Here is a 13593-nt window from a genome sequence, read left to right as displayed (position 1 = left end):
ATTCTAGTTGCTCTCTCACGTAAAGAGCAACTCCACCACCTCGCTTCGCTGACCTATCTTTCCTAAAAAGGACATAGCCATCCATGACCACATTCCAGTCATGTGAACTGTCCCACCATGTCTCTGTAATTGCCACTAGATCATAACCTTTAGCCCGCACACAGACTTCTAACTCCTCCTGTTTATTCCCCATGCTGCGTGCGTTGGTGTACAGGCATTTCAGGGAGCCAGTCCTAGTACCCTTTTTCTCCTGCGGGACAGGGTCTAAAAAGCTATCCTTTCCCACAAGTGAAACAAGAGATTGATAGTCCTCCTTAGCCCGCCATCCTTCAATCCCTAGCATGTTCCTCTTGGGCTTGTCCCCAACAGGCCCAGTTAAATCCCCTCCCCCCTTCATAACTAGTTTAAAGCCCTGTCAATAAGCCCTGCTAACTCCTGCCCCAAAACCCTTTTTCTTCTCTGGGACTGGTGTATCCCACCTGTCACCAGCAAACCAGGTGTCCCATACAGCAGCCCGTGACTGAAAAACCCAAACCCCTGCCTTTGGCACCAGTCACGTAGCCATACATTAACCTGCAGAGTCTTCTTATATATCCCTTCACCCTCGCTTGCAACAGGTATGGAGGCAAACACCACTTGCGCTCCAGACCCTTTAACCAGCCGTCCCAGGGCCCTGTAGTCTCTCTTCATTGCCCTTACGTTCCTCGTAATAATTTCGTCACTGCCAACCTGAAAAACCAGCAGTGGGTAGTAGTCAGACGGCTGCACCAGTTCAGAGAGTTTCTTTTTAACATCTTTAATCCGAGCCCCAGGCAGGCAGCAGACCTCCCTGTGGGGTGGATCCGGTCGACAAATGGGCCCTTCTGTTCCCCTCAGAAGGGAGTCACCCACCACAATTACTCTTCTTTTCTTCTTGGTTGGGGAAGTTCTGAGGCATGTGGGTGAGTGACTAGCCCTGGGTGACTCACTAGATAGATTTGCCTCACCATCTCCATTCACCTGGCCCTGAATTTCCAAGACCTCGTACCTGTTATTCAAGGGCAATTGGGAGGGAGGAAGGGATTGTGAGGGTTTTCGCTTACCTCTCTGAGGAGGAACCTCCCTCCATCCATCCTTGTCCATTAAGCTCTCTCCTTCTGTCTGATGGTAGGAGGGAAGGGGATCCATAACTTGTTGAACCACTTCCCTCTGCCCTTGCCTTAGGGTGTGGTTCCACCAATCTATTTCACTTTCACACTCTCTAATGGCTCTCAACCTTTCAACATCCTCCCTCAGTTCAGCCACCTGCCTGAGCAGGTCATTTATTTGCTCACAGCGAACACAAGCAGTGTCACTGGCTCCCTCCAATACAAGTGCCAGGCTCAGGCATTCGCTGCAGCCAGAGACCTGCACAGCTGCATGTCTGCAGGAAGGCTCAGTCTGGATACCCACATTAGTACTCACTACAGCTTTCGATCGTGTTGTAACCATGATCTATCTGGTCAATCAATCCGTCTACGTCCCTCAGCACTCCTTCCCCCTCCTGTACTCCAGGCGAGTCCTCTCGATGAGGCGGATGGAACGCTTCCCTGCCTGCTCCCCTGCCCGCTCGCCTGCCCGCGCGAACTGCCGCGCAAACTGCCTCGACCCTCTGCCTCGACGCTCTCTGTTTGCCGGCTCTGTTCGCCGCGCTCCCTGGGAAGGTTTTTTAGCCACTCCCAGCTGGTGCCACTCCTCCTGGCTCCGCCCCCTGTGAGTCAGCCCCTCGCGGGAGCTGAGCTTCCGAGTCCTGGGCAAGTCCTGTTGAGGACTTGAGGCTCCCTCCTCAGTGGCTCTTGTCGCTCTGAGGTGAGGCTCCTGGACGCTGATCTCTCCCCTCTCCGCTCCGGTGTTGCAGGCGTCCTCTCTCAAGCTACTCACCTCAGCAACTCCCTTAGTGAAGCCTTGTTCCCCTTAGTGAAGCCATGTTGGCTGTCACCAAGCACCTTGTTGTTATTCATGTGCCTTAGCATGACATCCAGGAGAATGTGCTCCAAGATTTTGCCAGGCACAGAGGTGAGACTGACTAGTCTGTAATTCCCCGGGCCATCCATTTTCCCCTTCTTGAAAATGGGGGTTATATTTCCTTTTTTCCAGTCATGGGGAACTTCACCTGACTGCCATGATTTTTCAAATATGATGGCCAGTGGCTTAGCAACTTCATTTGCCAGCTCCTTCAGGACCCATGGATGGATTTCATCAGGTCCCATGGACTTCTGTACGTTCAGATTTTTAAGATGGTCTCGAACCGGATCTTCTCCTACAGTGGGCCCAAGGCCCAGGTCCCTGCGTCTACCTTCCAATACTTGGGTGGTGCAGTCAGAGCCTTTGCCAGTGAAGACTGAAGCAAAGAAGTCATTCAGAACCTCAGCCTTTTCCAAATCCTGTTTAACCATTTCTCCTGAGAGCTTCCGGAGGGGGCCTATGTTGTCCCTATTCTGTTTTTTATTTGCTATGTACCTGTAGAATCCCTTCCTGTTATTCTTAACATCCCTAGCCAAGTTTAATTCTAAGTGGGCCTTAGACTTCCTAACCTGGTCCTTAGCTTCCTGGACAACATCCCTGTAGTCTACCCAAGCCGCCTGTCCTTGCTTCCACTTTTTATAAGACTCTTTTTTCCCACTAAGTTTCCTCAGCAGCTCCTTATCCATCCAAGGAGGTCTCCTGGCCCTCCGGCTGCACTTCCTTCTAGTTGGGATGCAGCACTCCTGAGCTTGTAGCAGGTGATCCTTGAATATCAACCAACAGTATTGGGCCCCCTGCCCTCCAGGGCTATATCCCATAGAACCTTACTAAGCAGGCTCCTGAAGAGGCCAAAGTCTGCTCTTTTGAAGTCCAGGGCAGTGAGCTTGCTACACGCTCTTCTCACTGTCCTGGGGATCTCAAATTCGACCATCTTGTGATCACTGCATCCAAGGCTGCCCTGGAGCACCACATTTTCATCAAGCCCTTCCCTGTTGGTGGGCACAAGGTCAAGCATGGCACCTCTCCTTGGCGGCTCCTCTATTACTTGCAGAAGGAAGTTGTCTTCCACACAATCGAGGAACCTCCTGGATTGCTTGTGCCGTGCAGTACCGTCGTTCCAACAGATGTCAGGGTGTTTGAAGTCCCCCATGAGAACAAGGCCTGAGAGCATGAGGCTTTTCCTATCTGTCTGTAGTGCTTCATCCACAGGTTCTCCTTGATCAGGCGGCCTGTAACAGACCCCCAAGTAATGTCTCCCACAGCTGTTTTCCCTTTAGCCCTGACCCACAAACTCTCTGTTGACTGCTCACCTGTCCCCAGACAGAGTTCCATACTCTCCAGCCTATCCCTAACATAAAGGGCAACTCCTCCTCCCCGCCTGCCAGGCCTGTCTTTTCGAAAGAGCCTGTAACTTTCCATTCCAACACTCCAGTCATAGGAGCCATCCCACCATGTTTCTGTGATGCCTATTATATCATACCTTTGTAGACGTGCACACATCTCTAATTCCTCTTGTTTGTTCCCCATGTTACGGGCATTTGTATAGAGGCATCTGAGCTGAGCTCCAAATGAAGCCGGCTCATTGGCTGGAGCGGCTAGAAAATCTCTGCATTGCTCCGAGCATTTATTATAGGTGTTGCTAACTGACTGGGTGTGCTGGGATGGAATGATGTCCAGCTCCTGGGTGTGTTGGGATGGAATGGTGCCCCCCTCCCCCAACACATCTAGTTTAAAGCCTCCTTGACCAGTCTGGCAAGCCTCCTAACAAAACTGTTTTCCCCCTTCTTAACCAGAGCAGCTCCACCAGCCCCCAGTAGACCTGGCCTACTAACTTCAGTCCCATGTTCAAGACACCCAAACCCCTGACTATGACACCACCCTTTTAACCATTTATTAACCTGGCCAATCCTCCTAGCTTTTTTTAGGTCCTCCCCTGTGTCCTGGAGAATTCACAAAAAGACTATAGGAGCTCCAGAGCCCCTAACTACCTCTCCCAGGGCTCCGTAGACTTTCTTTACGGTCCCCTGTCTACTACTACCTATATCCCTAGCACCCACATGGATCACCAGGAGTGGGTAATAGTCCGTGGAACTTACTAGAGCAGGCAGCCTCTCTCTAACATCCCTGATCCATGCCCCTGGTAGGCAGCACACCTCCCTCGAGACAGGGTCAGGCCGACAGCCCTTCTGTCCCTTTCAAAGTAGAGTCTCCTATTACTACGACCTGCCGCTTTTTCTTGGCAGCGCCAGTAGAGATCTTTACCTGTGCATAATCCGGCTGTTTGTGGTGCAAGTGCGTTTCCTCGTTAGCCTCCTGCAGGACAGCAAAGCGGTTCTGCATGGGGACAACAGATTTGGGAGAAAGCCCCTTGCTTTTAATTGTCCTTTTCCTCCTTCTTTTGTTATTTTTCTTTGTCACTAATTCCCAATTTCCCGGGTTGGTGGCCTCCTTCTTTCCTTCATGAGCTGGGGGGGAAGCTTGAGGCTCCTGCACAGTTTGGGACTTGAGGAAGCAGCCCTGCTTCCTCTCAGCTACCCTGACATCTTGCAACCTATTAATAGCATCTAGCAGCTCAGCCACCTGCTGCAGGAGGACCTCCACCAGGGAGCACCGAGTGCACCCCTGCCCGTCGTGCACCTTTCCCTCACAAGCAGGCACCCTCCACACTCCGAGCTCTGCACTGCAGCCTCCCCTCCCATCGGCTCTGTCTGGGTGCCTACGCTGGCCACTGCCGAGGCAGACAGAGCAGGGATCCCAGACTGGGCCCTGGTCATACGACAGGTGCTCACCATCCCGCTCGCCTGCCTGCACAAACTGCCTCCACCCACTCTGTTTGCCCGCCTCGACACGCTCCTGGTTACTCGCTCTCCCTGGGGCAGGTTTTTAACCACTCAGAATCGCTGCTCCTGGCTCCGCCCCCTGTGAGTCAGCTGCTCGCATCAGCTGAGCTGCCGGCTCCTGGGCAGGTCCTGTCGAGGACTTGAGGCTCCCTCGGTAGCTCTTGCTGCTCTGAGTCGAGGCTCCTGGGCACTGATCTCTCCCCTGCTCTGGTGCTGAAAGTGTCCTCTATTGAGCTACTCACCTCAGCAACTGACCAAATTTAAACTGGTTGATATAATGTTTGCAGTATAAAAAGTTCATGTTAATTAATTCAGTCTATGAGAAAAACACACCTGCCTAAATAATATATATTAAGATATACAATAAATAATAAACTAGTGATTGCTTTCTGTTCGCTTTTTAGTTTATTTAAAAAGCAAACCTCATCTCATTAAATGTGATTTTTTTTTTTTAATCTTTCCTAATATAGAAGAATTTTGAAGGCTAGAGATATTTCAGTTGTGAATTGGTTTTGGTTTGCTCTTGCTGAGTACCATTTCCTGTGTTACCTACACTTCTGAATATGATTGGTACCCTTCTGCTGTACAGGAAATGTACTGTCACAAATATTTTAGACTTGGTTTCAGCAACTGGTCTTTAATTTAGTTAACATAACTGTCCTGATTTTGCCTGGGATAGAGTTAATTTTCTTCTCCCTAGTAGCTGGTACAGTGCTGTGTTTTGGCTTTAGTCTGAGAATATTGCTGATAACGCACCAATATTTTAGTTGTTGCTAAGTTGCACTTGCCCTAAGTCAAGAACTTTTCAGTCTCATGCTCTGTCAGTGAGGAGGACACAAGAAGGAAGGAGGTAGCACAGCCAGGACACCTGACTTGAACTAGCCAAAGGTATATTCCATACCATAGAGTGTCATGCTCAGTATATGAACTGGGGGTGAGGGAGTGGGGTGGGTGCTAGCCATAAGCGACTGATCACTGCTGGGGGATGGGCTGGGTATCGGTCAGTGCGTGGTGAGAAACTGTATTATGCATCACCTTTCTTTGGTTGTATTCCCTCTCCTCCTTCTCCTTCTTTTTCCTTCTCCTTCTCCTTCTTTCTCCTTCTCCTTCTCCTTCTCCTTTCTCCTTCTTCTCTTTCAACTTCTTTCTCCTCCTTCTCCTTCTTTCTCCTTCTCCTTCTTTCTCCTTCTCCTTCTCTTTTCCTCCTTTCTTCTGCTTCTTTCTTCTTCTTTTAATTAATATTAGTATTAGTATTTTAGAATTTCACTTTGCTTCAATTATTAAACTGTTCCCATCTCAACCTATGGGTATTACCTTTGTCTTATTCTTGTCCCCATGCCACCAGAAAAGGGGAGGGAGCAAGCGAGCAGCTGTGTGATACTTAAGTTGCTGGTTGGGCTTAAGTATGCATGATGAAGAGATGGTCCTTTTATATTTCTGTATCAAAATATTGTGAAATAGTATTTTATTAGGATTATATACACATGCACATTTATTTTAAGCAATCATAAATTAACAATGCTGGGAATTATGTTAACCCTATGAAGTGAGACTGTTTTTTATGTAAGTTAGTAATATGCACACAGTTAAGAAAATTTGCCTTCAATAAGTGTGGAATATGTCTTCCTCCAACATTTTTTCCATTGGATGGTCTATTGTATTCACTGGTAGAATTAATACTTTGTATTCTAAAATTCATTTTGCCTAGTAGTCTGCAGGGGATTTGAGCTTAAAGATATTCAGAAGAAGAGTGTTTTTTCTTTCTGATTCTGAGGAGAATGTACTTAGTCCTAGTGATTCCTTGTTCAAATTCACTGTGTTAGTCAAGGGACACCCATTACACATGAGCTTCCAGTCTCTCTTCTTGACCAGACTCAGGCAGAAATAAAAAGCATCTCACATGATATTGGTTTTGAGCCATGGTAGTAATCATGCTAGTGGGAGTTTGGTCACGCTATTTTAAAAGAATGAACTGACATAAAATATTCACGAAGTCTCATTTGAGGGTTTAAAAAAATACAGAATTCATTCCAATCTTATTTATGTGCAGCTATTGCATATGCTTCAAATAAGCAACAGATCTTTGCTTCTACCCCATGCTGATTATCCATTTCTGCATTTGTTTTCTCATTGGACTGTAAAATGTCTTTGACTTTGGCCTATTAATCCAAACGTTTTTAAAGCCTGAAACTTTTGAATTTCTGTCAAATTGAAGCTCTGTTCTCTTCATGCCTTTTGTTAGCAGAAGAAAGAAAAAAACTATTCTCCTTTCTCAAAGCTGGATAGAGAATGTAGCCTCTCAAAATTTAAAGATGCAAACCAGAAGGTTTGTTTTTTTTTCTGAACAGTGCTGATGAGACCCATGGTGCACGACTCAGTAGGTGAATCATCCTATTTTATCACTTAATAAGACAAGCCAATTCATAATATAAATTGTGTGACGTACAACATAAACCAATAGCATCCTCCTGTGATTTGGATTTGATACTATACTGTTTTCATCTCATCTAAATTCACCAATCAATCAGCAATGCATACTTGTGCACTTATATGTTTTACCTATGCATATGCATATTTCTCCAATGACTAGAACTAAGAATAAATAAAAGTAAACCCAATTCTGAACTGAATGCACCATTCTAAAAAGGGTACAAAAATATAGTATAGGCAGAAAACAGAAGTCAGCTGAAAATTGTCTTTTTTTAACATTGTAATTGTTGAATAAATAGTACTTAACAGTAAATTGCTATGTATCACAAAGATTCTGAGTCTCTTGTGAGAATTTTTGGCACTATTATTTCTTTTTTCAGAGACAATATGCAATTTTTTTCTGCTTCTTGAGTTAGCTGTTTCCTCTAAACCATTACATGAAATTCTCAGGATTCAGGTTTTACAATGTGGAGGTTGAAAAGAGCCAATCACACCTATCAATTATTCTAGAATATATCCAGAGTAATTACAGTATAACTTCGAGAAAAATTTAGTCTTAAAATCCCATGAATGTGACATGTTCTTATTTTTTTATGCACTTGAACAGATTTTAGAAATATCACTGAATTTTCTGAAAGCACTGTTTTTTTAGAGAGATGCAAGATGACCATTAGGAGCCCATACCAACAAAACCACTCTGAATTATGATGAGTTACAATGTATTACTTAATGATAAATGGTCCCATAAATGAAATTGCATGCTATAAAGTATTAGAATAGAATAAATTAAATCAGAGTGCTCATATGGGCTGACTTTGTTTCCTTGAATCATTAAGCAAGCATTGCTATTATCGTCCCTGACACAAACTGTTGATGATGGAAGGTTTGCATTTTCTGCTGCTGAGCCATACAGACAAATCTGAACGCCAAAAAATTCCTTTTCAGAGGGATAGGGCATTATTTTGCTTTTCCCATGACTGGCTCACAGCTGTGATTACAGACTACAAAATACACTCCCTGTTGGAAGATTCGGGTTCCATTCCTAAGTAAGGACGTGGCTGATTCCCAAGTGACAAGTGATAGGACAAGAGGTAGCAGCCTCAAGCTGTGCCAGGGGAGGATTAGATTGAATATTAGGAAAAAATTCTTTACCAAAAGGGTGATCAGGTATTGTAACGGGCTGCTTAGGGCAGTGGTGGAATTGCTGTCCTTGGAAGTGTTCAAAAACCATGTAGACAAAACAATTAGTGACATGGTTTAGCGGTGGACTTGGCAGTGCTAGGGCAATGTTTGGACTTGAAGATCTTAAAGGTCTTCTCTAACCTAGTTGATTTTATGATTCTATGAAAGGCATGTTTTTCAAAATCAAACTTTAGGGCAACCAGTAACCTTTCATTGTCAGAAAAGTAACAGTCACCTTATCAAGAGACAAGAAAAATATTAGGAATGGAAAACATAAAAATAATAAAAAAAATCCTTGTATGAATAAGTAAACAGGGAGATATGTAATTTCAACAGTTCAAGGAAAAAAGCTTCTTGTATCTATTTATTTGTGGGTGCTACTTTAAATGTTGAAGGATCTCAGCAATAATGGTACAATTGGAAAAGGTTGCTATTAGAAACTTTTAATACTAATTTTATTTCTTTCTAGAATTAGAACAGATCTAATATCTCAATTCTCAACTTTTAGTTGTTCTCAGAAGACACTTACAGTAACAAATGTTTGGAGGGTGTAGGTTTAGTTTTGTGGGGAAAAAAAATCAGTGATCATAAAAGACATTGTGATACACTTTGGAAAGGCTCTTACCTCTGGCATGCTACTGACTGTGCTTTTTAATACATGTTTTAATATTTTACAATGGATTATGTCAGCTAATCTACACCACTTTATAGTTTATTACATAAAATTAAAGAATATCAGTTCTCAAAAAAGTAACTAAAAAGAAATAAAAGTATTCTGCATATCAATTAGAATTGTATGAATATTGAAATACTTTTAACTTTAACCCAACTTTTTTTCAGTCACTAAAGTAATTCTGAAATTGAGACCTTCAAAGAGATGATCTGACAGAAGTTAATTATTTTATATAGCAACTCCCCAGGGGTCAGGAATGGGGTGACAGGGGCTCCCCCAGGGCAGGCAGGACAGGGCTGAGGCTAGACTGCCATGTGAGCTGGTGGGTAAGGTGTCAGGATCAGCCCTGATGAGGTGAGCTGGGATCAGACACAGCCCAGGGATGGCCAGGCTGGGCCATGGGGATAAGTCTGGCCTGGAACATTAGTCCACAAAAAGCAGTAATCCCTTTTAATCACCTGTAAAACATATCCATTCCTCATGGTGTCCTCTGTAATTTTTGTGCTACTTGTTATGCTCAGAAGTTTCTCATGGCATCTGCAGAAGTTCCTCATGGTCTCTTTAGTTGGCTAAACCTCAGGTCATGATATAAACATGATGATATACTGTTGTATTTTATCATGACATATATGTCTAACAAATATTGTAGAAAAATTTAAATGCCAAAGTCTGCTTTCTCAAGCAGCCTTAGAGTTACCTCTATGATATTTTATCTTTCATATGGAGTTTCTGTTTGGAAATTCATCTGAACTTGTCTTTTTTTTTCACACCTAGATAAGATCATAACATTTTTCAAAAGTTAAAATGATGCTATCTAAAGCACAGCAAATATAGGGATAATGTATCATCAGCAAAGCCATATTTATGCTTAGCCAAATGGATATCTCACCAGGTGACAATGTGCCATATGTCCTAATTATTTCAGTAAAGATGCCTACGTTACTACTCTGAAGAGCAATGCTTTCTGCTTCTGTTGTCACAGAAAAAAAAAGCATGGAAGCTGTGGAGTGGCTCCTCCCAGCTGCTGCCCACATCCTTTGCAATAAAAGGAATTGCAGGTGAGAGAAGCCTCCTCTGGCTACAAGCACCTTTACTGCTTGTGCTTCTTCACAGACTCAACCCAAAAAGTTGTTCTGATACTACAGCAAAACTGAATTGTTGTGTTTCAACAATGACAACAATATAAGTCATTTAAGGTGACAAAATGAAGGTATTTTACAGTATTTAGAATCCTCGAATTGGGTCTCAGCTGTTGAGATGTAGTGCTTTTGTTTTCTCTTCGATTGCTAAGTGCAAAGAGACATTAAACCCCCAGATCTGAATAAAGGAATGTTCTCTGGCGAAGGGAAGAAAAAACATTTTTATGAGGATTATTTCACAGAATGGGAACAGGTCTCAAGGTACAGAGGATGCTTAAAGCAGAAGTCTTCAGTAGGAAAATCCTGGATTTTCTTGTAAGTATGAATAATAAGAATAACTTTTCACTGTTCTTAGAAGTATGGAATAGACTTCTTGTTTAGATAGTCATAAATACATAGTAATAGCATAGTACTTTTCTGTTTAAGTAATACTGCATTGATGGATGATAAAAGAACAACACTCAGCCTCTAGGACGATATATGCTCCTGAGTATTCTCAGGAATATAGCGACCCCTTAGGTGTATGGAGTAGTTGGTGCTTCTAAGAATATGTAAAAGATTAGGTTTATCATTTTCAACTATAGGCAAATAAGAGCAACAAAAATTTTAGATTGTTATCAATAAAACAAATTAGTGGACAGTTTAGTGTTGGCTTTAGTAGTGATGGTGACTCTACCTGTATATGAATTCCAAGAGCCTCTTATCCTTTCTTTGCATTTTCCGTGAGGAGGTGGATTGTACAGATTATTTTTGTATCTTTGAGTAGGTGCAGAAATGGTCTGGGGTGCCTAAAAGAATGGGAATTTCTACCTATGACCAAATGTGTGATTAAAAAGAATAAAAAACCACTTAGCATCTTGGACAAACATGAATGAGCTGGCTACTGTCTTCTTGGCATGAGCACTCTGAAGCAGCCGTTACCAAATGTTGGACATTCAGAAAATTGCCTTGAACTGAGAAAGAATCAATGTGTATCACTTTCTACTACCATCTCACTGGTCCCTTGCTATGTATGCCGAGGCAGGTACTGCTCATCTGAAAGTAGAAAGTAGTTCAGAATTACGTCAATCCTGGTTTAAAATGCAATTCTCAATATACACAGAATAGAAGACATTTAAGGTTCATCTTGGATACTAGATTGATAAAGGGTAGGTTTTCTGGAATTTGTTTTATTGCTTCTTTATACCTAATTTATCCAAAGCCATAAAAGATTACAAGACATGCAAAGGTATAAAGACTACTAGGCTATTCAAATTCTTCTGGCCCTGTTCTTCTTAAATCCGGTTGCACCAAGATACTCCAGTAGTCAGTATTTCATAAAGAAACTGATGTCTGGCTATCTTGTCTCCTTAGTCCATACTAATATTTGTCAGTTCAATGATACTGCCCAGAGAAGCTGTGGTTGCCCCATCCCTGGAAGTGTTCAAGGTCAGGCTGGACTGGACTTTGAGCAACCTGGTCTACTGGAAGGTCTCCCTGCCCATGACAAGTGAATGGAACTAGATCTTAACTGTCCCAACACAAACCATTCTATGATTCTATGATATTCTGGCAGCAAATGTGGTTTCCTTGGATATGATTTCTTTCCAATGAACCATGATCTTTGCTCCCTTCACTTGCAAATACTTTTTGTCTTGGAATCAAAAGAATGACAGCCTTCTTTCAGGGAAAATATGTAGTTTCCTCTAGGACCTCTCAAGCATGTCCAGTTACTTCACTTGTAATCATTTCTGCAAGTGTAACACCTGATATAAAGTAATTTATCACTGAAAATTAACATCTTGGATTTTTACGTTTTCCTTTGGTTTTGTGTTTTGTTTTTGTCAACCTTTAACTGGAGGTTATAACAAAAAGTCCCTTTCATTCACCTCTTTTCCAATAAAATAAACAGGATTTATCTCTATCCTAACTAGTTCTAAAATAAAACATGAGCCTGTGTATTAACCACAGCAGGTTTTGCACTCTCTTTTCTTATACTGACTTTAAATTCTAGCATATGGTTAAATCTCTGGAACAAACTAAGGGAGCTTACTGCAGCTGCTAAAAGAGAGATTAAGTAATTCATTAACTGTGGTTTTGAACAGCCAATGTGTAATTTTTTGTAATCTTCTTAAGTGTAAAGAGGCAGAAGTCCAGTTTCAGAAATGCAGTCTTTCTTTGGCAAATGTGCATTCCATTTTATGATTTCTTGATGTATATCCACTTAATAAGCAAGGCAGAACTCCTTACCACAAAGCAACAAAGAAAATATTTAGGCATCTGAAATCTTTGCTCTATTTCCTTTTTCTTTTTGAAAGTCTACTTCCAAATTTTGTGTTGCCTGGGATCTATTAGTAACAGAGAACAATGTGAACATAAATGCTATTGGCTTCATTTCATTTAACAAATGAAACCTTTTCCAGAAGGAAATTCATATAATATGAATGACTTTATCTCAGTAAGGTTTTTCTTTCAAGAAAAAATGGGATCAAATATCTTAATTTTTTTTATTAAAAGCATTCAGTAATAATTAAAGTATGTAAATAACTAAAGCTATTATAACTTTATCAGAATTTTGTATTTGCCAAGACAGTAAAAAACAGTGAGAAAATTCTCACATTGCAAACTCTAGGGAATATGCAGTTGAAGCATAGGTACTATATCTATGCCAGATGAAAACTAGCATACAGATAACTTATATAAATTGTTAAAATGTGTAATTCCTTATCCCATCTCTTTTAACATCAACATTTCATACTTACTATGTATGGCTATGGAAAAGTGGTACATTTAAGTATCTGTCTTCCTTGTTAGGAAGATGCAGTTTCTAGGTCCAAATTCTCTGATAATGTTTTTGCTTATTTCTAAAACACCAGCTTGATAAGTATTAATTCATTAAATCTAACCCTGAAAGGGTTTGAAGTTTTCTGGAAACAAATAAAACTCTAAAGCCTTAAAAGGCTAGATAAACAGACAAAAATTTAGTCTCTCTCATGAAAACACTTCGAGAATCCCTGGCTTGCAGTTAATTTACATACAAATGTGCTTACTCTTATCTTACATACTTTATAACCAGATTTCAGGCACAAAAAAAGCACAGAAGGCACAGTCTTCACTGTTACCCTTAACACTAGATCCCTCTCCCCACTGAGAAATCGGCCTATCCTTTCTTGCCTTGACAACTTAGAGAAAACTTTCTTACTGCCTTTCACCTCACTTGCTGGTTTCAGCTCAAACTCAGCTTTGTCTTTCCTCATCCATCCTACATGAGTGGGCACAGTCTTTGCATTCCTCCCATTTAGCCTGTCCCCACTTCCGCTGTGTACTTTCTTTTTGTGGCTGAGCTCAGTCAGGAGTCTGGTGTTAT

This window comes from Lathamus discolor, chromosome 1, assembly GCF_037157495.1.
Source record: "Lathamus discolor isolate bLatDis1 chromosome 1, bLatDis1.hap1, whole genome shotgun sequence".
NCBI lineage: Eukaryota > Metazoa > Chordata > Aves > Psittaciformes > Psittacidae > Lathamus > Lathamus discolor.
The sequence above is the reverse complement of the archived record's forward strand: the minus strand, read 5'-3'. Positions refer to the sequence as shown.